This window comes from Camelus bactrianus, chromosome 3, assembly GCF_048773025.1.
Source record: "Camelus bactrianus isolate YW-2024 breed Bactrian camel chromosome 3, ASM4877302v1, whole genome shotgun sequence".
NCBI classification, from domain to species: Eukaryota; Metazoa; Chordata; class Mammalia; order Artiodactyla; family Camelidae; genus Camelus; species Camelus bactrianus.
Window position 1 is genome coordinate 97,843,451 of NC_133541.1, and position 25,964 is coordinate 97,869,414.

Here is a 25,964-nt window from a genome sequence, read left to right on the forward strand (position 1 = left end):
ACGTAAGCTTTTAAAAGGCGTTTTCGATTGAACTGGGAGCGCAAGCAGTTAAGCACGTGAACATCGTTTATCAGTATCACGCACCCCTGATAACTGCCATAGGGACTCAGGTGGGGATGCAAGAAATAATGGCTTCCATTCATTGAACCATTTGTGTGCCAAGCAAGACGTAAGAAGTGGGATACAAGGTATAAAACATACTGTAACCAAGAGCCCTAAAACCATATGGTAAATAGAGAGTAATTCCTCACTGTATACTGGAATGCAGTGTATTCACGAATGATTTGTTAGAAATGGAAGCTGCACTGAATCAGTCAAAGGCTAGATAAAATTTATATAGGACGTTTATCTGAACAAAATCTGGAAGAAACATACAAGCTACACAAGCTTCCAGAGGCAGTGAATGGACCAGCTTGACTGGTTTTCGACAGATAATAAGATAGGTTGAGGGTCTTGATATTATGGAATGTCCTGAAATTCAGATTAAGGAGTCAATATCATTCCAAAGGCTTCAGGGTTTGGGGACAAAAACAGACTGGCTCTGCCACCTGCTAACTGTGTGACTACTGAATTGTGTGACTGGACAAGTCACTTAACCTTTCTTAAATAAAGAAAATAAAAGTTTTATTATCTGAAAATCAGAACAATAAAACACCTACCAGGTGTGGTAAAAAATTAAATGAGATTCTGCATGTAAACACAGAGCACAGTGCCTTGCACATAGTAAGTGCTCAGTTTACCCAATAAATTATATACTGCGTGCTGGGAATATAGCAGTAAACAACAGACAAAAATCTCTGCCTTCACATACCTTACAATCTTGTGAGGAGAAGCAGATAATAAGAGTAGTATACAGCATGTGAGACAGGAATAAGAGCTACTGGAAAAATTAGAAGAATAATAGAAACTATCATCTTGTTATAAAACAAAATTCAGGTATGTCAGGATTTGCTAACTGATGATAAAGAATGAGGAAAATAAAAGCATTCTAGTGTTTGAAATCTGAAGGCCTAAGATTGCAGCATGATATAACTAGAAAATCTAAGAAAATTACTTTATTTTAGAGGGAGTAGGGAAGGTGATGAACATAGTTGTTAATGTTTAAGGTGATAGTGGGATATTCATGGGATTCTGTTTTCTGGGATGCCCAAGACTATAGCTCAGATAAGAGATTAGATCTGAGGAAATATATTTTAGAGTCATCCAAATAAATGTAAAAACAGTAAAAGATGAATTTCTGAAAGAGATAACTTATTTTCCTATCCAAACTGTAAATCCTAAAGTAGCAGTTTGTTCCTACATTGTTTTAAAAACAATCTTCCACACTACCTTGTTGAGGATCCATTATTGGTTTAATTTCTATTGACTAGGAAAGCTTCATAGAAACACATGTCTAGTATAAGCCTTACATAGAGAAGGGGGTTAGGATGATTGGAAACAACACAGCATATTTAAGAGACATTTAGAGAGCCAAGATAGATGCAAGTTAATTGGGATGTCCAATTCTTTTTGGAGATTAGATCAGTAAAGGTAGGGACAGTGAGTAAGTAGTGTTATATAAACACTTAAATGATGCTGTCAGTTTCCTACCTCTCAGATCATTCAAGTAGAAACCTTTTTTTCTACTTTACCTTTTAGATCATTGCCTGAGTATCTTTCTTGGCTTTATGTTGCTTACAAGTATCTCACCCTTCCAAAACAAAAAAGTTTAAAAATATAACTGAAATTTAGACAACTTTTGATTTCCATCCCTCCTGCAAGGGATGGAAAATGATTGCACAACTCATATAACTGCACATTAAAAAGACTGTATTTTACTGTATCTGAATATACCTAGAAAAAGAAAAAGAGAACAAGAGAAAAGGAAAAATAATGAGCTGAGGAAGAAAGGGGAAACTATGGCCAGCTATATTTTCAGAAAGAAGCAACTCTGGTTTTTTTTAAGTCAAATTCTTATTATATCCAAGACTTTTTTGCAGTTAGAGTTCTGTTATGAACTGAATTGTGTCCCCACTCTTCCTCCCCACCAAATTCATATTTTAAAGCCCTAGCCCTCCCCCCTCCAGTACTTCTAAATGTAACTGAAATCAAAGATAAGTTCTTTAAAGAGGTGATTAGCTTAAAATGCATCCATTTAGGGTGAGGCCCTAATCCAATATGGTTAGTATCCTTATAAGAAGAGAAGGAGACTCAGGGGCATATGTGCACAGAGGAATGACCATGTGACGAGACAGCAAGGAGGTGATCATCTGCAAGCACAGGAGAAAGGTCTCAGGAGAACCCAATCCTGCTGGTACCTTGATCTTGGACCCCAACCTCCCAAACTGCAAGGAAATTAATTTCTGTTGTTTAAATCACCTATTCTTTGGTATTTTGTTACAGCAGCCCTAGCAGACCAATAGATGTTCCATTTTTATTTACTCAAGGTACTTTCCAAAGGGGCACTCTGTCATTTGTGATGAGGTACAATCTTTCTAGTGGACTCTTTAGCGACTCACATAAATAGCCTCAAAATTTGATCTGTTCTCTTGAACCATTAATAATGTTTCTGGAAATTTATCCTAAGGAAATAATTGAGGATCTATGTAAGGATTTGGCTACAAGGATATCCATCTCAATACTGTTTATACTAGAAAAAAAAAGCTGGTAAGTATTTAATTGCCCCCAAATAGCTAACTAATTAAATAAGGGAGTAATTTATAAATAAATAGTTCAAGTAGGAATATCATGTAGCACTTGAATTGATAATTGTAGAGGAAAAATAATGACTGGTATTATGAATCTTATACCATTATGATGATGTGTGAAAGGTCACATTACTTATTTTATCAAATCAAAGTAAGTCTGACTTTAAACCCCATACTTGACAGAATGGCAAAAATGTCAACATGCCATTATTGGGGCTCCTCTCACCTGTTTTCTCTCAAAGGCACATGCCTCTCTCCCCCTTCCCCCCTTGGGCAACCTAAGAGTAATACCCATGATAAAATGCTCTAAAAAAAAAAAAAAGGCACAACAAGGACTAGACTTAAAAGAGACTCTCCTAACACGAATATTCAGACCAGTTCAATCAGTGGAGATATTAATTATATCTTGCTTCACTCCTTGTGTATTTTCTTGCCTCTGGTACAAAATCTAGGCTTTTAGAAGGGATTTATATTTGTTTCCTCCACATGGGAGAGGATATTAAAGGAGGAGGATTTGGTGGGAAAACAAGATAGCTTCCCAAGTGTGGGAGAAGTGACCAGACAAAAGGAACAAACTTCCAGTTATAAGATAAGTTCTGGGGATATCATGTACAGCATGGTGATGATAGTTAACAATACTACATTGTATATTTGATGGTTGTAAGAGTAAATCTTAAAAGTTCTTAACACAAGAAAAAAAATTGTAACTATATGTGGTGATAGATGTTAACTAAATGTATTGTGGTTATCATTTTGCAATATATACGTACTGTAAATCATTATGTTGTACAGCTAAAACTAATACAATGTTATATGTCAATTATATCTAAATTTTAAAATTGATTAATTTTAAAACAAAAGATGCAAACAAATGCTTCTGGGGTTTTGTCCATTGAAGGAAACAGTGGCCCAGCTAGTGTACAGCCCTATCATTCCACTTTATCCTCTCCCTCCACACACACAGGTAACGGTGGAGGCTGAACATTATCTTGAAAGCAATGTGTATCACCTTGGTCTTGGGACAAGGTCCACAGCCATAGCCCCAAGTAAACCTGGAATTCTTATATATAAAACTCCAATAATAAGTTATTTAACTGCCAGTGAGAGAGAGGTTGAGGGAGATTATCAGAATTAAAAGATGTTATAGACTGAAGGTTTATGTCCCCCCAGATTCATAGCTTGAGGACTAATCCCCAATGTGCTGGTATTTGGAGGTGAGGCCTTTCAGAGGTGATCAGGCCATGAAAGTAGAGCCCTCATGAATGGAATTAGTGCCATTATAAAGAGACCCCAAAGAGCTTTCTAGCCCTCCTTCCATCATGTGAAGACACAGCAAGAAGATGCCCATCTGTGAACTGAGAAGTGGACCCTCACCGATACTGAATCTGCCAGCGCCTTTGTCTTAGACTTCCCAGACTCCAGAAATGTGAGAAATAAATTCTGGTTGTTTATAAGCTACCCAGTCTATGGTATTTTTGTTATACTGGCCCAAACAAAGACAGAAGACCTAACAAATTGACATTTCTCAGACTATCTCTTCTCTAAAGAATACACACTCAAGTACAAACATAAGCACGGTCTCACACACAGAATAAGAGCCTTCTAAATTAAAAGCATTTAGAACATTCTATTTTCATTTATTCGTCACTCCACTTAATTCATTCATGGCCTAGATGCTGTGGGAAAAGGTCCCTGGCCTCCAGGAGCACAACAGTCTTGGAAAAGAGTAGAAATCAACAATAGTAATGCACTAAGAAGTACAACAGGTATTGTGTGTTAGGGTAGATACAGGCAGAAACCCAGAGATCAGTAAATTCTTCTAGCAGAAGCTAACTTCGGAAGTAGGTATAAGAGTTAGTCTCTTCAGCAAACGGTGTTGGGAAAACAGGACAGCTGCATGTAAATCAATGAAGTTAGAATATTCCCTCACACCATACACAAAAATAAACTCAAAATGGCTTAAAGACTTAAACATAAGACAAGACACTATAAACCTCTTAGAAGAAAACATAGGCAAAACATTATCTGTCATAAATCTCAGCAATGTTCCCCTAGGGCAGTCTACCCAGGCAGTAGAAATAAAAGCAAAAATTAACAACTGGGACCTAATTAAACTTAAAGACTTTTACATAGCAAAGGAAACCATAAGCAAAACAAAAAGTCAACCTATGGAATAGCAAAAAATATTTGCAAAAGATGAGACTGACCAGGGCTTCATTTCCAGAATATATAAACAGTTCATACAACTTAATAAGAAAAACAAACAACCCAATCCAAAAGTGGGCAGAAGACCTAAACAGGCAATTCTCCAATAAAGACACAGATGGCCAAAAGGCAAATGAAAAAATGCTCAATATCACTAATTATTAGAGAAATGTAAATCAAAACTAAATGAGGTACCACCTCACACCAGTCAGAATGGCATCATTCAAAAGTCCACAAACGATAAATGCTGGAGAGGCTGTGGAAAAAAGGGAATCTTCTTACACTGCTGGGAGGAATGTAGTTTGTTTCCATTAATGGAAACAGTATGGAGATTCCTCAAAAGACTCAAAACAGACTTAACATATGATCCAGCAATCCCACTCCTGGGCATATATACAGAGGGAACCTTAATTTAAAAATATATATGCACCCCAATGTTCATAGCAGCACTATTTACAATAACCAAGACATGGAAAGAAACTAAATGTCCATCAACAGACGACTGATAAAGAAGATGTGGTATATTTATACAATGGAATACTACTCAGCCATAAAAATAATAAAATAATGCCATTTGCAGCAATATGGATGGACCTGGAGATTGTCATTCTAAGTGAAGTAAGCCAGAAAGAGAAAGAAAAATGCCATATGATATCACTTATAAGTTGAATCCAAACTTAAAAAAAAAAGACAAATGACCTTATTTACAAAATAGAAACAGACTCACAGACATAGAAAACAAACATGGTTACTCGGGGGGAAAGGGGGTGGGAAGAAGTAAACTGGGAGTTCGAGATTTGCAGATACTAATATATATAAAATAGATAAACAACAAGTTTTACTGTATAGCTCAGGGAACTATATTCAATATCTTGTAGTAACTTATGGTGAAAAAGAATATGAAAACGAATCTATGTATGTTCATGTATGACTGAAGCATTATGCTATATACCAGAAATTGACATAACATTGTAAACTGAGTATAATTCAATAAATATATATACAAAAAAGTAAAAATAAATTTAACAACATTATCTGAAAATAAGGTTTCAGAGAAATTTAAAAAAAAGAGTTAGGCCTACAAGAAGATAATGTCATTTCTAGTAGAGGAAACTGTGTGTATACATGCTGTGTTTGGAATCATACAAGTCAGTTTCAAGGGTATGATGGTGTATGGTATATTGGCTTTTTGCTGCTCTAATAAATTACTACAAACTCAGTGCCTTAAAAAACACAAATTTATTATCCATCAGTCTGTAAGAAATCAGACATGTCTCACTAGGCTAAAAATCAGGCTGCTGCAGGGCTGTGTTCCTTTCTGCAGGCTCTAGAAGTGAGACGGCAGCAGTCTATAAGCCAGAAAGAGATTTCACCAGAAACTAACCCTGACACCACCTTAATCTTGGACTTCTAGCCCCCAGAATTGTGAGAAAATAAAATTCTGTTGTTTAAGCCACCCAGTGTGTGGTACTTTGTGAAAGCAGTCCTAGCAAACGACTACAACCACGTAGAAGAGAAGTGCTCTCAGCATCCATGTTCAGAGGTGTCAGACCTCACTCATCTGCTCCTGTGAAGCTGCCTACACACATCTTGCCTAGATTTCTCTAGGCAAGGTTATACCAGATTTAATGATATACCTATGAATTCCATAACAGGGTCACAGAATGACATTCCTTTAAAGTATATAAATTACTCAACTCTTGGTTTCAAATTTTATGAACTTTACTTATATTACTCTTACAGTATATGTTTTTTAGTGTACTGTTTTTCTTAGTCCAATAAGAACTTCAATTTTTAAAAATATTTATTTCCTTCAGCAGATTTTATACTGAATATTTTCTTCTCATGAGGCATATGAGATCCATGTGAAAATGAAGTTGTTAAATCTTACTTGTTAAGTCCATTTCAACTTCTAATTTCAGCCTGTAGTATAATTCCAAACATGGATAACAATTTAATAAAGCTTCTCTTCCTCACTTATACAGAAAAGGGAAATAATTTGCATTGATTGAGATCAAATTTCCATCAACCTAAAGAGTGGCAACTCAGAGTAGGATTTAATTTGTGAAGTGTTCTATACTCAGATCTGTGAATTAAGTAACATTCATACTACTGCATACATTTAGACTCCTCAGGAATCTGATCATTCCTAATTTCTAAATATACAGTGAACAGAGCAAAGAACAGGTCAGTCTACTAAATAAGCTGTAAGAGAGGTATTTAATTGTTGTTCAGTGAGTTCAGATTATGTATAAAGCCTTTCCAGATCATTCAGGATCTAAACATTTTTAGTTAAATGATATTTATTATCATAATTTCAGAACATTAATAGAGAAATAAAATAACATGCATCTTTTTTTTTCAAATAAAACTAGGAGAACAGTGGAAAAAATTAAAATAACTACCCAAGATTTGTATGAGCAACAACAGTATGCTAATGATTAGGAACTATGAAATCAAGAATCATATGCTCCTTGAGGAACCCATTCCATATGATAATCAATATGATGACTGAAATCTCTCAGTATATTTAGCAGTGATCTGTTTGTTTGGGATTGCCTATGTGTACAGAATAATTTACCTGAAATCTAGTTTCCTTTGCTGCACAGGATTCTAAATATGGTCTATTTTCCAGCTTTTGAAGTAACATATAAAGCACTTTTCATTCATAAGTATCAATCAACAGGGTTTCTTTCAATGATTAAAATTGCATATAATTAAGTTCAAATTCTAATGATTCTAATTCTCATCATTGGTTTGGGGGGATTTCACCAAGCCCTGATACAATCATCTACTGCAGACAACCAAAGTATATAGTAATACAATCTGTAACTTTCATCACAAGATTTTGATCATAGTTTTGTAAAAACATTGCACTGATCCCACTGGCACATTCAAAAGCTCTACCAAAAATAATAACTCCTAGTATATCTAAGTATTAACTGTCAGTAAGGCTCTTTTATCACTGTACTTCAATTTCAAAATAATCTTCTTACCCTACACTCCAGGATCACAAGAATAGAGCATGAAGAGATCCATTATTGGTTATCCAGTACAAACCTTTCACGTGACAGATGTGGCCCAGGGAGTTAAAATGACATGCCCAGGGCCACACAGCCAGGTAGTGGCAGAGTCTCAACTTCCAACCTACAGTCAACTGGCTTTTTCACACATGGCTAATCCCATGACACTCTTGCCTGTATAGCTTCTGTATAGGCTTCCTTACTTGGAAAATAAAAACATCACTAAAGAAGGAGTTGGCTTGTCATTCTATGCTTTTAGTCATCATTTATCTGGTCTACTGAAGTCTCAGTCCTCAGTGCCTCCTGGCTCAAATTAAGATTAAAAGAAATATGAGGTTTGGGTATTTGAATGACAATTTGCACATGGAAGATAAAGCTGCAAGAAAACTGAAATTAAACTGGTATTCAACCCATACCTGCTCCCGGCCCCAAGTCAGCTCTGGGAGTACCAGGAAAGGAGAGAGACCAGAAACGCACCTGCGTCTACCAAACATCAGGCTAGCTTGTTCCTTCCTTCTCGGCACTTCAGCTTAGGTGTTAGAGAAAATAATAGAAAAGCAAACTTGTTGAGGTATCCTGATTCCATCCAGTATTAATTTCTGGAGGCACATATCAACCTGAAATACCTCAAGTTCTCTGACAGAAAAGGTACAATTAAAGACATGATGAACTTTTTGGGGAAAAAAGTCTTTTTATGCATAAGGAACTTACCCCAGATTTTGACAGCTATAAATGTGTATGGTGAGTATGAAAGTTTTCATAGTTCTAGGAGAAGGAAACATCATTGTCTTCTTCTATTTTCAAGTAATTTTCATCCTAAGCCACCACTCTTCAATTTGATACAAATTTAACCTCAGTCAATATTAGAGCCCATCCCATCCCTAGGACAAAGACATGGGGTTGTACACAGTCCAGAATACTTAGGGATGGCCTTCTGATCTTTGGTCCAGATTAGTCATTGTTTATAGGCTATCTGTCCAAGATTACAGCATCCCCTGCAGGAAGGTGACTCTGCTGTTTCCTGAAACCTGCCTCCCAGGTTGAGCTGGGGCTCCTTACCAAGGCTAGGAACCCCAACACCATAGGTCCAGGTTCCCACTGTACCACAAAATCACTCTACACTGAGGACAGATCACACCCCCAGGGAGTTACAAGAGAGCAGCACAGAGGTACGGGACCCTGCTATCCCATGGAATCCTCCCGTCCCAAATATCTCTCTTTGAGGTCTCCTCAGTAGACTTTCCCTCTTGGGCTCCTGCCTCTCTCCCCTCTCCTCTGGGACCACCTAACATGAGCCCTTCAATTAGATTAGGCTTTAAAAATCAAAAGGTAGTTGCACTTCTGCATGGGTCCTACTGAACAAAAGCTCAAAGAAAAAAAGCAGAAAATTATTCTTGGAATAGGGCAGGAAAATAGAATAAAAGGCAAATTAATATTTCAATAAATTATCCTATCATATGTATCTACTGTAAGGTGTACTTTTTGCTAAATTATATGAAAGCAGATATGACAGAGGCTACCCTCTCCAGGCCTCTTCATGTTTCTGAGGAGTGTTTCCTGCAAGCCCAAGTTGACAGCAATCCGTGATTGAAATCTGAGCTCAAGAAGCATCCTTGTGCAGTTTCTAGACAAATGGTTAACTGTACCAGGTGTGGGGCATCCTTGCAAATGTAGTGCTCTTAGTTACCAGTTTTAGGGTCGTGTGAATGAATATGTGCCCTATGTCAGTGAATGACTCCACCATTCAGCTGAAGTTGTTATATGTCTTTTCCTTTGACAGCCACGCTACCACCAATTTCACCTTCCAGATGTGAAAAAGAACAAGGATGGAGGCATAACCCTCCCAGACTTCAGACAATACTACAAAACTATAGTAATTAAAATAGCATGGTACTGGCACAAAAACAGACATATGGATCAGTGGAAGAGAACAGAGAGCCTAGAAATAAACCCACAGATTTACAGTCAATTAATCTTCAACAAAGGAGGCAAGAATATACAATGGAGAAAAAACAGTCACTTCTGCAAGTGGTGCTGGAAAAACTGGATAGTTACATGCAAATCAATGAAACCAGAACACTCCTTCACACCATACCCAAAAATAAACTCAAAATGGCTTAAAGACTTAAATATAAGACATGACACCATATAACTCCTAGAGAACATACGTCAGAGAATGTTTTGCCTAAATCACAGCAATGTTATCCTAAGTCAGTCTCCCAAGGCAATAGAAATAAAAGCAAAAATAAACAAATGGGACCTACCTAATCAAACTTACAAGCTTTTGCATAGCAAAGGAAACTATGAACAAAACAAAATGACAATCTACAGACTGGGAGAAAATATTAGCAAACAATGCAACCAGCAAAGGTTTAATTTCCAGAATACACAGACAGCTCATCCAACTCAATAACAACAACGAAAAAAAAATTTTTTAAAAATGGACAGAAAGCCTAAACAGGTATTTCTCCAAAGAAGACATACAGATGCCCAATGGACACATGAAAAGATGCTCAACATCACTAATTATTAGAGAATTGCAAATCAAAACTACAATGATGTATCTCACCTCATACTGGTCAGAATGGCCATTATCAAAAAGTCTACAAATAATAAATGCTAGAGAGGATGTAGAGAAAAGGAACCATCCTACACTGTTGATGGGAATGTAAATTGGTACAGTCACTATGGAGAACAGTATGGAGGTACCTTAAAAAACTAAAAACAGAGTTGCCATAGGATTCAGCAATCCCATTCCTGGGCAGATACCTGGAAGGAACTCTAATTCGAAAAGATACATGCACCCCAATGTTCATAGCAGCACTATTTACACTAGCCAAGACATGCCGGCAATGTAAATGTCCATCGACAGATGATTAGATAAAGATGTGGTGTATATGGTATATATATATTGTATATATGTATATACAATCAATACTACTCAGCCATAAAAAAGAATGAAATAATGCCATTTACAGCAACATAGATGGACCTAGAGATTATCATACTAAGTGAAGTAAGTCAGACAGAGAAAGACAAATACCATATATGGTATCATTTATATGTGGAATCTAAAATATGATACAAATGAACTTATTTACAAAACAGAAATAGACTTACAGACACAGAAAACAAACTTGTTACCAAAGGGGAAAGGGGGGAGGGGAGGGATAAATTAAAATTTGGGGATTAACATATACAAACTACTCTATATAAAATAGATAAACAACAATGACCTCCTGTATAGCACAGAGAACTATAGTCAATATCCTGTAATAAACAATAATGGAAAAGAATATGAAAAAGAAAATACATATGTGAAAAATAAAATAAAGAGGCAAGCCACTAAAAAAAAGATTATGTATTTTTGACAGGAGTGTCACTGAAGTGACATTGCATCCTATCAAATGGCACATGATTTCTATTTGCCTCATTACTGGTGATGCTAACTTTGACCACTCTATTAAGGTGGTGTCTGCCAGATTTCTCCCCTGTAAAGTTGTTTTTCCCCTTTGTAACTACTAGGTATTTTGTCTGGAGGTATTTTGAGATTACATAATGTAACTTTCCTCATCAAACTTTTGTCCATTAGTTTTAAATATTCACTGACGCTTCTTGGCTGAATTAATTATTATTATGATGATTTTGAAATGGTGATTTTTCTAACTCCAATCATTCCTTCTACCTTTATTAATTCTCTTTCCCTGAATTACTTATTCATTTCTTTATATCAATATGGACTCATGGATTTCTATTTTATTCAGTGGGTTATAATTTGCTATTGTCATTATTTTGATGTTCCAAGTATCCCAGATTTGGCCACTGGAAATTCATTCAAGCTGACTTCTGTATTCTTTCAACATGTCCCCATAATTTTTCCTACTACTTTTCATTTTCTGTTTAACAAGATATTTCAGGCCCTGGAATCAGCTATTTTTCCAAGGAGTCTTGGTTCCTTTCAGTGGAGAATGGTATGTAGAAACCAAGATATGGGTATTATATATGTTCGTTGCTGTTAGGAGTGTTGCTGCTCCCAGAGAGAGGGAATATGTATGTGTATATACACAAACATGGTACATTATACACAAACATGGTACATTACACACATATACACACACATTACATGTATATAATCCACGCATTTATATCAATGTTTATTTCTTCATCTATCTATATATCTATCTATTCATCTATCAATCTATCAAGCCACAAGTACACACCTCTACCTCCAATTCCAGTCCAATACCACAAAGTTCATTCTAGTTTTTTCCTTTTCCATATTTAAAACTCTCTTGACAGTGAAAAACCTGATTCCCATTATCCTCTATATACCATTTACTTGGCTCAGTCCTGCCTGTGTGTAATCAGTCTCTTGCTTTGCAACCACTCCCTCACAAAGATGTCCTCCCTACCCTACTCAGACTGAAACTCTGCTGGCTCATCACTGCTGCCACAAGCCTCTCTCATGCAAATGCCCTCCTCACCCTGCTGGGCTTAAACACCCCATGCCAGGCCACTATCACCCTTCTGCACAAATTCCCTTCCCACCCCAGTCAAACTCTGCCACATGGTTCCAGCCGGCAAGCATTCTCCTCACCTCATTTAGGGTCTGACATTTATCACTGACTTAACCAACTCCAACACCCAACCCAGACGCCCCCTTCACCTCACTCAAGCCCTAACACATTGTTAGCACTTTAACAGCTGTTGCTGTCACCACCATCCTGTGCAGACAATCTCCTCACCTCTCTGGAGCTCCCAACAACCACACAGGCTGCTACCCTCCTTCTCTTCATAAACACCCTCCTTACTTCACTCAGGCTCTGATACCCCATGCCAGACACCCAGCAGCTCCCACACTCCAGTGCAGAAGCCTACTTTGCTCAGCCCTACCTAATTACTTTTTGATTGGATTATTTCGGAAGGATGAAACAGTAGGAAGGTAGGAAGGAAGAAAAGAAACTGGTTTTATAACTCAAATGGTCAGGTGCAATTCCTGATGAAGATTTTTAAATGATTATCTTTTTAATTTTTGATAATCACCATCCACAAGAAACTTTATCCATGGTTAGGCAGATGAATATATAAAAGTTTTATAACCATTCTAAAATGAAATTGAAATTTTACTTAAAGAATCTAGTTCTTCTGCATTTTCTTTAATTGACAAATGAAAGCATTTCAGGCAGAAGGAACAACTAGTGTAAGGGTCTCAAGGAAGAAAGAAGTCCAGTGTGCTGGAGATTACTGACAAAGCAGGAGAGTGGTGGAAAGATTTCTTGTGCTAATGAAAAAGGATTTCAAATTCAATCAAACTTTTCATTATCAAGAATTTTAAAACAATGAAGAAGCTCTTATTTGCAGTCTATACTATAGACTATAGAATAGTAACCTTGTAGTCGCCCTTAGATCCTACCAAAAGTGTATCCCAAGTGCAGAGACTAAAGTATCTGATTTATATATGAAGATAACAATTCAGGGCCACCACCCCAAGCTGTGCCCACCAGGATCCCCTGCCCAGCCTCCGTGCTTCATATTTCAGGCCAGCTATACACTATACTCATTGGACTCTTGGATCACTATGTGTTCCATTGACTCCACTGTCTCTTGTTCTTAATAGGCAGCAGCTGGCTCCTGAAATAGATGTCCAGCTGGTAGATGACATCCTTGGACTGCACTTAGCACCTTGCATCGGAGCAGAAAACGCCAGATATCCTTAACAATATTTGCTATTTGAAGGGATGATGGGTCTTGTGGTCAAACACTGCTCCATTATAAATGCCCTCTAAGGAGTTCAGCATAAGGATGCTCTTGGCACTCTTCCCAGGTTGTACCTGAGTAGATCAAGGACTGAGGGGATTAACGTCTACCGTACATCTATAATCCATTTGAAACACAATGACTGGATACTTCTGGCTCCTTTTTCTTCCCTTCTTTGCCTAGATAACTCTTATTCTGATTCAGAACTCAGTTTGGAAGTCAGTTCAAAATCATTCATTTAATTAATACATTTTTAGAAAGAGAAACTAAGAAAACAATTCTATTTTCAATTACATCAAAAAGAATAAAACACCTAGGAATAAATATAACCAAGGAAGTGAAAGAGCTATACACTGAAAACTATAAGCTCTTGGATGAAATAAACTGAAGAAGGCACAAATTAATGGAAATGTATTTCATGCTTATGAATTGGAAGAATCGATACTGTTAAAATTTCTACACGACCCAAAGCAATCTACATGCTAATCTTTTCCATATCATTCCAATTTTTAGTATATGTGCTGCCAAAGCGAGCACTCAAGCAATCTGTAGATTCAAGGAAATCCCTATCAAAATTCCAATGGCATTTTTCACAGAAATAGAACAAATAATCCTAAAATTTCTATGAAACCACAAAAGATCTTACATTGCCAAAGCAATCTTGAGAAAGAAGAACAAAGCTGGAGGCATCACAATTTGTGGTTTCAAACTATATTACAAAGTTACAGTAATCAAAGTATGGTATTGTCATAAAAAGAGATACACAGATCAATAGAACAGAATAGAGCCCAGAAATAAACCCATGCATATATTGTTAATTTACAACAAAGATGTCAAGAATATAAAATGAAGAAAGGATAGTCTTTTTAATAAATAGTGTTGGGAAAACTGGATAGCCATATGCAAAAGAATGAAACTGGACCACTATCTAACATAATACACAAAAATCAACTCAAAATGGATTAAAGACTTAAATCAAGACCTGAAACCTTGAACTCCTAGAAGAAAGCTTATAGAGCAAGCTCCTTGACATCAGTTTTGGTAATGATCTTTTGGATTTGACAATAAAAGCAAAAATAAACAAGTGGAACTACATCAAACTAAAAAGCTTCTGCACAGCAAAGGAAACCATCTACAAAATGAAAAGACAACCTACAGAATAGGAGAAAATATTTGCAAAATCATATATCTGATAAGGGGTTAAGATCCAAAATATATAAAGAACTTATATAACTCAACAGAAATAAACCAAACAATTCAATTTTAAAAAGGGCAGAAGAATCTCACTCCTGTGCATATATACGGAAAAAATGCTAATTCAACAAGACACATGCACACCAATGTTCATAGCAGCACTATTTACACTAGCCAAGACATGGAAACAACCTAAATGTCCATCAGCAGACAATGGGATAAAGCAGATGTGGGGTGTGTGTGTGTTTATGCGTGTGTACGTATATACACACACATACCTATATACACCTATACAAAAGAGTATTACTCAGCCATAAAAAAGAATGAAATAATGCCATTTGCAGCAATATAGATGGACCTAGAGATTATCATATTAAGTGAAATAAGTCAGACAGAGAAAGACAAATACCATATGATATCACTTATATATGGAATCTAAAAAATTATACAAATAAACTTATTTATAAAACAAGTAGACTCACAGACATAGAAAACAAACTTAGGGTTACCAAAGGGGAACATGGGGGAAGGTAGGGTGGGATAAATTAGGAGTTTGGGATTAACATACACACATTACTATATATAAAATAGATAAACAACAAGGACCTACTGTATAGCACAGGGAACTATATTCAATATCTTGTAATAACTTACAATGGAAAAGAATCTGAAAAAGAATATACATACATATAATTGAATCACTTTGCTATAAACCTGAAACTAACATAACATTGTAAATTAAGTATACTTCAATTTAAAAAATAGTTAAAAGAATGGACAGAATATCTGAAATACATATATAGATATAAACATCTGAATGTATTTATTTACCTATATCTATATCTATATACATATACATATGCTCATAGATACAGAGAACAGATTGGTGGTTGCCAGAGGCAGGAAGTGTGGGGGGTGGGAGAAAATGGATGAATTGATTTTTTTTCTTTTTTTAATTTAAATAAATTGAATAGCAACAAAAAATAAAAATAAAAATGGGCAGAAGATCTAAATAGACATTTTTTTCCTGGAAGACATACAAATAGCCAAAAGGCACATGAAAAGGTGCTTAACATCACTAATCATCATAAAAATGTAAATTAAAAACCACAATGAGCTATCACCTCACCTGTTAGAATGGCTATTATCACAAAGAAAAGAAACAAGTGTTGAATATGGAGAGAAAAAGGAACTCTTGTGCACTGTTGGTAGGAATGTAAATTGATGCAATGACTTATGGAAGAGTACAGAGGTTCCTCAAAACATTAAAAATAGAACTACCATATGATCCAGCAATTCTGGTTCTGAAGGAAACAAAATCACTATCTCAGAAAGATAGCTGCACTCCCATATTCTCTAAAGCATTATTTACAATAGCCAAGACATGGAAAACAACTAGGTGCCAGTCAGCAGATGAATGCATAAAGAAAATGTATATAAATACAGTGGAATATTTTTCAGGCATATAAAAGAAGGAATTGTGCCATTTGAGACAACATGGATGGATCTTGAGGGAATTATGCTAAGTGAAATAAGTCAAAGAAAAACAAATACTGTATGATCTCATCTGTATATGGAATCTAAGAGAAAAAAACAAACTCATAGATACAGAGAAGAAACTGGTGGTCACCAGAGCAGGGGGAGGGAGTTCAAGGGAATAGGTAAAAATGGTCAAAAGGCACAAACTTTCAGTTACAAAACAAATAAGTGCTAGGAATGTAAGGTACAGCATGGTGACTATAGTTAACAATATTCTACTGTATATTTGAAAGTTGCTAGGAGAGTGGATCTTAAAAGTTTTCATCACAAGAAAAAGTTGTAGCTATGTTTGGTGATGGATGTAACCAAACTTACTGTGATAATCATTTCACAATATATACATATACTGTACATCTAAACCTAATACAATATTATATATCAATTATATCTCAATAAAAACTTTTTTTGAGAAACAAATATTAAAGAAATGTCTACCTGGCACCTTGTTAAATTCTGGGACTGTAGCCCTGACAGATAGATAGACAAAGACCTGACCACAAGGATTTCACAGTTGATGAAGCAGGTGTTGGGAGAGCAGACGAGAAACAAACACACACACACACAAGTTAGAATGATTGGTGATTGAACACAAATGACAATAAGAAGCCAGCCATGTGAAGAACCAGGGAAGAACATTCCAGGTAGAGGAAACAGCTAGTGTAAACTCCCAAGGAAGGAAGAAAGAAGGCCAGTAGGCTGGCTGTTACTGACAGAAGAATGGTAGGAAATGAGGATAGAGACCTAGCAAGGGCTAGATCATGTAAGGGCCTTGTAAGTCAGGCAAACAAGTTTAGATTTTAAAAGCAATAGAAAGCATTGAAGGATTTTAATCAAGGAAGTAACATGATGTGATGTCTTCAAATTTTAAAAGATGACCGGCTGCTATATGTATCATGAACTGTAAAATAGAAGCAGGGAAACTTGTAGGAGGGGTCTAACTTGAGGGAAGAGACAATGATGTCTGAGACTAGGATAGCAGTAGGAGACATGAAAGTAAGTAGTTGAATTCAAACACACTGTGGTAGCAGAGTCAAAAGTAACTTGCTAATGGATTTTTCATAGGGTGTAAGAGAACAAGAGTAATCAAGAATGGCTCACAGGCTTCTGGCTTGAACAAGGGGGTTGATAGCAATTTCATTTACTGAAATTTGAAAGACTGGGAGACAATGCAGGTCTGTGGGTAAAAATCATGAGTTCTGTTTTGGACATGTTACCTGAAATTCCTATTAGACATCTAAGAAGAGCTGTTAACTAACCAACTGGATATAGGGATCCTGGTCTGGGATCAGGGTAGGGTAGGGCCTAAAGATATAAATTTGGAAGCAGTTAGCACATTGTATTTAAAGACACGAGACAAAATGACATAGCGGGAGTGTGTAGACAGAGTAGATACCACAAAACAGAGTCTTAGGGCACTCCAATATTTAGAAGTTTAGTGGAAGAAAAAGAAAATGAAGAGGATGATGATGAGGTAAACAAACAAATGAGACTGAAAAAGAGCAACAAGTGAGGCAGGAAAAAACCCAGGGCAGTGTAATGTCCTGGAAGCCAAAATAAGAAAGTGTTTCAAGAATGAGGTCTGCTGTAGCATGCCATACACTGGGTGGCTTAAACAACAGAAATTTATTTTTCACGTTTCTGGAGGCTGGAAGTTCAAGAACAGGGTACCATTATGGTTGAGTTCTGTTGAGAGCTCTCTTCCTGGTATACAGCCTTTCCCTGTGTCCTCACAAGGCTGAGCAAGAGAGAAAATGAGAGCAAAAGAGAGACACAGAGACAGAGACAGAGCATGCACTCTGATTTCTTCACCCCCTTACGAGGGCACCAATCACATCAAGGGGTCTCCACCTTCATGACCTATATAACCCTAATTATCTCCCAAAGGCCCCACCTCCACATACCATCACATTGGGAATTAGGGTTTCCACATAGGAATCTGGGGGAGGACACAAATATTCAGTCTATAGCGGACTGCTATAATCTAAAAGACAGACAAGAACAAGTGTTGGTAAAGATGTGGAAAAATTGGAACCCTCACTCATTGCTGATGGAAATATAAAATGGTGCAGTCACTGTAAAAACAATCTGGTGGTTCTTTAAAAGGTTAAACACAGAGCTACCATATGATGCAGAAATCCCACTCCTAGGTATAAATCCAAGAAAAATGAAAACATGTCCACATAAAAACTTGAACACAAATGTTCAGAGCATTATTCATAAGAACCCCAAAAAGGAAGCAATCTAAATATCTACCAACTGATGAACAGATAAAATGTGGCATATTCTTACAATTAAATATTATTTGGCAATAAAAAGAAATGAAGTCATACTAATACATGGTACAACAAGGATGAACCCTGAAAACATTTTGCTAAGTGAAAGCAGTCAGACACAAAAGACTACATATTATATGATTCCATTTATATGAAATGTCCTGAATAAGCAAATCTATAGAAATATAAAGTAGATTAATGACTGCCTATAGTTGGGACAGGGAAAGAGGGGGAAATGAGGAATGACTGCTAATGGGTTCAAGGTTTCTTGTAGAGGGGACAAAAATGTTCTAACGTTAGAGTGGGTTGCACAATACTGTGAATATACTAAAAACATTATACAGTTGTACAGTTTAAATAAGTGAATATATTGCTATGTAAATTATACCTCAATAAAGCTGTTTAAAAAGATAAGGGAGAGGCCATCTAAAGCAAATACTGCTGAGATATCAGCTAAGGTTAGAATAGGGACCGTTGGATTGGTTAGCATGAAAGTCCTTTGTAACCTTGACAAACACATGTTTAGGGGAGTGATGGAGACAGAAGGCAAATTAGGGTGGACTGAGAGGGAATGAGAAGCGAGGAAGTTTTTTTTGAGAAGCGAGGAAGTTTTGTTGCAAAGGGTTGCAGAGAAATGGGGTAATGTTACAGAGGGATATGAAATAAAGGGAGGGTTTATTTTCATAAGATGGGAGATAAAACAGCATGTTTGTTGATGAAAATGAGTCAATATAAAGAGAGAAACTGATAGTGAAAGAGAGAAAATGTTGTTGAATCAAGTCTTTGAATACAGGATGATGAAAAAGCACAAATGAAGAGGCTGCCACGACTGCCCTTCAGGAGGCAGAAGGCAGAGAGCCGAGGCATGCATCTCTGTAGACAGGAGACAGTGTTCAGGAGATGAGAGGGGAGTGGCCATTTTCTCCATGAGGCCAGAAGCAAGGTGATCAAATTAGGGGAAGGATGAAGAAGGGTATTGATTATATTGCTGAATAACAAAATTACTTTCCAGACCTTAGCAGCTCATGAGATCATGTGTTCTTCACAGTTTCCTAGATTTGATCTTTGCCTAGAAACCAGTTCTTAAATTTAGAATCATTTGCTCATTTGCTTTTTGGAGATGCTAGAAATAATTTTAAGACCAATAAGTCCTGGCTCCTTTCTGTTTCACCATCTTTTCTTTAACGTCTCTCTCAACATTTTACCTTAAGCAGCAAGAAGAAACCAGGTAACATCTTCAACAGTCTGCCTGCAAATTTCCTCAGCTAAATGACCGAGTTCTTTATGTACATTTGCTACTTTCTACATTAACACAGCTGTGTTGCTGAACTTTCTACCTCTACATATAAAGGATGCCCTTGCCTTCAGCTTCCACTAATATTTTCCTCACTTCCCTTAAGATTTCACCCACAGTCTTCTGAAAGGCCATCACACTTCTCACAAACTATTCAAGCCTCTTCTACTCTTCTCTAACATTCTCCTCAAAGTCCTTCCAGCTTCTGCCTACTGTTTAGTTCCTAAACGACTCCCACATTTTTAGGTCTTTGTTGCAGAGGAACTCCACTTCCAAGCACCAAGATCTGTATTAGTTCCCTATGACAAATCACTCAAACTTAGCAGCTTAAAACAACAAATATTTATTATCTCATAGTTTCCGTGAGTCAGCAATTTGTGAGGTATTGAGATGAGTGATTTTGGGTCAGGGTCTCACAAGAGGTTATCATCAAGATGTCAGCCAGGGCTGGAGGATTCGCTTCTATGAGAGCTCACTCACATAGCTCTTGGCAGCTGGCCTCAGTTCCTTGCCATGTCGCTCTCTCCACAGAGATGCTCTGACATGGTACTTGGCCTTCCCCTGAAGTGAACATTCAAGAGAGAGGGAGAGGAAGGAAAGTTACGGTGCTTCTTATGACCTAGTTTCAGAAGTCATACAGTCACTTCCTTTATTTTCAGGCTTCACCAAGGTATAACCATACTGCAGTTTTAGTTGTCAGTTAAAGTGTACAATGCGATGATGTGATATATGTACATATACACAGTCACTTCTGCCATATTAATTTGTTTGAAATGAGCCACTAGGTCCAGCCCATACTCAAGAAGAGAATGAAGCTCCACGCCTTGAAAGGAAGATAACCGAATCATTTGTGGACATATCTTAGACCACCATAAGGAGGAAAGGAGAAGGCTTGCAGAGAGAGAAGATGAGAAATACTTGTTTCTGAGTGTGGGAGAATGAATATAAGATTGCCAGAAAATTGAGTAGGATTTCCAGGAAGTGATGAGTACCCATGTAAGATTTCAGATAATGAGTTTAAATATTCAGTCAGCCCCCTGAATTCACTGGCTGGGTTAGGTGCCTTTCACATGTTCCTCCAGCAACCTATGCTTACCTATATTATATCTTTCATCAGGAAGATCTGAAGTATTTGTCTGCTTCCCCCACAAAATGATGACTCTTCAAAGTTGGACTGTGAACTACCCTCGTGTGTAGGTATTCAATGAATATTCATAATATAACTTAATCTGTTCCAAACTCTTGCCTTTGGGCAAGAATAGAGGAGGAAAAAGTTTTGAAAAGGAAGCCAAAACATAACCTGGAAGAGAAGGGTAAAAATAAGAGGGTAATAGGCACTTGAAGGGTTACAACATAACCTGGAAAGAGAGGAGCAACATTAAATTTGACAAAGACACTAGTTTATTACTACCCTACTTCCAGTTCCTTAGGTTTGCCACTAGCCCAAATTCAAGCTAGGTCTGCAATCCTCCCAATCTGAGCTTTCATTCCCAATTCTAATCAAAATATGGAGTGGAGGCTTAAATTAGTTCTCTATCATTGCCATAACAAATTACCTCAAACCTAATAGTGGTTTAAAATAACACAATTTATTATCTTACAATTCTGTGAGTCAAACATCTCATAACAATTTCACTGGGCTAAAATAAAGGTATTAGCAGGGCTGCATTCCTTTCTGGAAGCTCTAGAGGAGAAACTTGTTTCCTCCTAGAGGCTGTTCACATTCCTTGGCTCATGGCCCCCTTCCTCCATCTTCAAAGCCAGCAACAGTGAGTCTGCTTCCTTTCATACTTTAAATTTCTCCTGCTCCTTCTTTCATTGTCCTAGCTAGCTAGCTATCTTTTCTCTTTCTTTCTCTGCTTCTTTCTTTCTCTCTCTCCCTTTGGCTCTTTTGACTACAACCAGCAAAGGTGTTCATATGATTAGATTGCATCCACCCATATAATCCAAAAAAGTCTCCCTATCTCAAGGTCCTTAACCTCATCGCATCTATAAAGCACTTTTTGCCATGTAACGTAACACATTCATGGGTCTGGGGATTAGGCCGAAGACACCTTTGGAGGGTCGTTATTCTGCCTCCACAAGGCTACAGAGACAGAAGAGAAGATGCTCAGGGAGGAGTAGGCTACACATTCATACAGTTCATAAAACTAACCTTGATTTAATTAAGAGAAGAGCTTAAGGAAAATTTTAACTTTGATTACTTAGTTTACTCGGCACTACATATGAGGTTGAAAATGCCAGATGCTGAAGCAAGACAAGGGAGGTAAAAGAAGAGTAGGTAGAGAAGCCAAAAAATATCACAGACAGACAAATTTCTGTGCCTTAAAACTGATTTGGTGGTTTCAATGTTTGGAATCACAAACACACACAACCATTTTTTGCTTCTCTTCAATAAATTACATATTTTATATATTATACATAATACATAGCATATATATCCAACATATTATATATTCAATAAGTTGTATATACATATATGTTATATAGCTGAAATTTCTTATTTTCTCTCCAAATGCAACTTTCCATTCATATGCCACCAGATGGCAGAGAAGAGCAAAGAATAAATTCCTAAATATCAAAAAGACAAAAACCAAAAAAACTCCCCTGAAACCAACCAACCCTTTTCTTATACTTGGAGGAGTCCTGCCCTCTGGTTAGGGGGCAAATCCAAACATCTTGGAACAGAAAAGCACCTTATGTTTAAAAGCTTCCAGAGACATTAACTTTGCGATTTTCCTTCAATGGGTATTTGGATAATCTATTAAAAATGTACATCAAAACACTATACCCAAGATGACCTCAGAATAGTTAGGCAAATGCGTAAGTTCAGAAAGAACTAAGGATCACTGCAGCTTAAAAGAAAAAAAACTACCAAAAACCAAAATTAGAAGGTCAGAAAACCAAAACCCACTGCCTTGGCCCTGACCTCCTGACACTTGGCTGTCCCTCAAGCACCTCAAATTCAACTTGTCCCACACTGAACTCACCCTCTCCTTCCACGTTGTCTCTCCTCCTGTTCCCTAATTCAGTTAGGAATACTGTCATCCACCTGCTTGCCAAAGCCAGAAACCCTCAGGTCATCCTTGCTGCTTTGATAACCCTCACACTGTAAAGAATGAATACTTTATTATCCCTTTTTCTTCATCTACTGGTTTGGAAATTATAAACTGTTTTCATTGTTCAGCAGTTATCCCAGAAATTACTGTATGCATATTTAATTTATCAAAACTAACGTTAATGAATATCTTTATCTTATCCTTAGGTGATATGAGGATCATTTAAAATGCATTATCCCCCTCCTGGATTATATTATTGTTAATGTTGTATATTTTAATTTTCTAACCCTACTGGGACATTATTACTACTGTTTTACATAATTAGTGTTCGTTAGATTTACCCATATATTTGCCACCTTCTTTGTTCTTCTTTCCTTCTGGTATCTCAGATCTTCCCTCAGGATCACTTTCCTTCTCTCTGAAGCACGTCTTTTAAAATTTCCCATTGTGAGCATCTGCTAGAGATGAACTCTCTTAAATTTTGTCTGGACAAATGTCTTTATTTTGCCTTCATTCTTGAAAAATATTTTTGTTTAGTATAAGTTCCAGATTGGCAGATATTTTATGTCAGCTCTTTAAAAATACTATTGCATGGATAAAGAAGATATAATACACATACACACACACACAAAATGCAATACTAAAAAAAAAATGATAAAATCTTACCAGTTGCAGTAACATGGATGGGCCTCATCTAGGATTTTGTTCATTCACAGAATATAAAAAACAGACAGACACAAATACAAAATAAACAAACAAACCAGAACAAACCAAACCAAACCAAAATAAACATATAGATTCAGATAACAGAGGTTACCAGGGGACAAGGAGTTGCAGAGTGGTCGCTGAGGGGTGGGGAATGGTGGGGAAGAGGGTAAAATGGGTAAAGGAAATCAACTGCATGGTAACAGACAGAAACTAGATTTTTTGGTGGTGAGCATGCTATAAGGTATACAGAAATAGAATTATAATGCTGTACACATGAAACATATAATGTAATAAACCAGTGTTAACTCAATAAAAAAATTTTAGAAAAATAGATACGTAAAATAAAGATGCTATTTCATTAGCACCTGGTTTCCACTGCTGCAATTAGGAAGTGAATTTACTAATCCAACTGCTGCTGCTTTGAAAATAATCCACGCTTTTCCTCTGGTGCTGCTAATATTATTTGCCTATTATTTACTGCAGTTTCTATAATGTGTCTTAGGTGGATTTCTTTTTATTTACTTGGGATTGTTGATCTTATTTATTAATTTATTATTGAAGTATAGTCAGTTTACAACACTGTGTCAATTTCTGGTGTACAGCACAATGCTTGTCATATATGAATATACACATACTTGTTTTCATATTCTTTTTCACCATAAGCTACCACAAGATATTGAATATAGTCCCCCACGCTATACAGTATAAACTTGTTTATCTATTTTATATAGACCAGTCAGTATCTGCAAATCTCCAACTCCCAGCTTATCCCTTCCCACCCACCCTCTTCCCCGCTGGTAACCGTAAGTGTTAGCTTATTTAATTCATTCTAAAATACTTTCAGTAATCACATCTTCAAATATTGCTTCTGCCCCATTCTTTCTCATCTTTCCTTATGAAACACCAACTAAATGAATGACAAGTCCTCTTACTCTATCCACCACACATCTTAATTTCTCTTCCGTATTTTCCATCTTTCTATCTCTCTTCAAAGCATTCTGTATAATATCTTCTGATATATCCTCTAGTTCATTAATTCTCTCTTTGAGCTTTGCTCAATCTTCTGTCAAATCCTTCAACTGAGTCTTTATTGGATGACTTATTCACCATTTCTAGAAGTTCTATTTGGCTCTTTTTCAAATACTTTGTTTTTGTTTTTTTTAATAATTTTCAATTCTCTGCAGACAGTTTAGGCTTGTATTCTATCTCTTTTAACATTGTAAGCATAGTTGTATTAGCCACGGGAGGCTGTTATGTGGCAGTAATAAGTGACTCCAAAATCACATGGCTTACAACTACAAATATTTGTTTTTGCTTTCTGTGGTTACTGTGGGTCAGGTGCAGAACTGACCCACATCTTTTCTGCTGTGGGACCAAATCTGACAGATAAGCCATTATCTGAAATATTGATGCTTTTTATGGAAGAAGAGAAACAGAGTATGGCCAAGCACATGCTGACCTTTAAATCTTCTACTAGAAAGCGACATATGTCACTTCTCACTTTTCAAGTACAATCCTCTTGTAAGAAAGTGCACCAAATTTCATGAATAATAAAAAAAAAATCTATTACAAGCCACCTTTTTTATCTTTAAATATTCAGTTCTCACCCTCTGTCACATACAAATATACTTACCCCCTTGCCAAGGGAGAAAACAGTAAAGTTCTATAAAGTCACTGCTTTGAGCTCAAAGTCCAAGATCCCTGAGTGATACATGTTCATCTCTACATCAGGTCTAAATGAGATTCATTTTACCCTAGATACCTATGAACACTTCTGTTTGACCCCACCCAAATATATACACAATAGTGGAACAGGGTCAGGATAACTGCAATAAATACTTCCATTTGGAAAGAAGAAAGATGGAAGACACAATCCTAAAATCCCCCTGGGCAGATGATTACAAGGGATTCCTACTCTGGGGAAGGGGAATATTTCTTGAATAGGTCCTGATTTCACTCCCCAGCAGTGACTCCCTAATCCATTGTTCAACGTGGCCCTGCCCTTTGGCACAACATTCCTTTTCAGTTATTCTTGGTCACTGTAAAGAGGGCACTAAAAAATATTCCCTTGAGAACTTAGCAGCTTTCTCTGTGTGTTTCCTTCCCATAGAATGTTGGTGCCAACAGTTTTGTAGTAGAGAATAACCTTTGTTTTGTTGGAGGTTTACAGGGACACCATGACCTAGCGAACAGGGATGGCTGCAAAAACAAAGAATGCCTGCAGC

The 25,964-nt window shown here is 36.8% G+C and overlaps 1 protein-coding gene and 1 long non-coding RNA gene across 7 annotated transcripts in view; both read right to left on the reverse strand.

Annotated features, from left to right (window-relative positions):
- Positions 1-25,964, reverse strand: part of KLHL3 (kelch like family member 3) — a 238,159-nt gene that overhangs the window by 132,609 nt on the left and 79,586 nt on the right. The window lies entirely within an intron of this gene.
- LOC141577089 (uncharacterized) lies at positions 20,301-24,491 on the reverse strand. The gene is made up of 3 exons (XR_012505652.1): positions 23,698-24,491; positions 21,069-21,272; positions 20,301-20,533 (listed from the first exon to the last, which is right to left on the reverse strand). It is a non-coding gene; the product is annotated as an uncharacterized LOC141577089 (long non-coding RNA).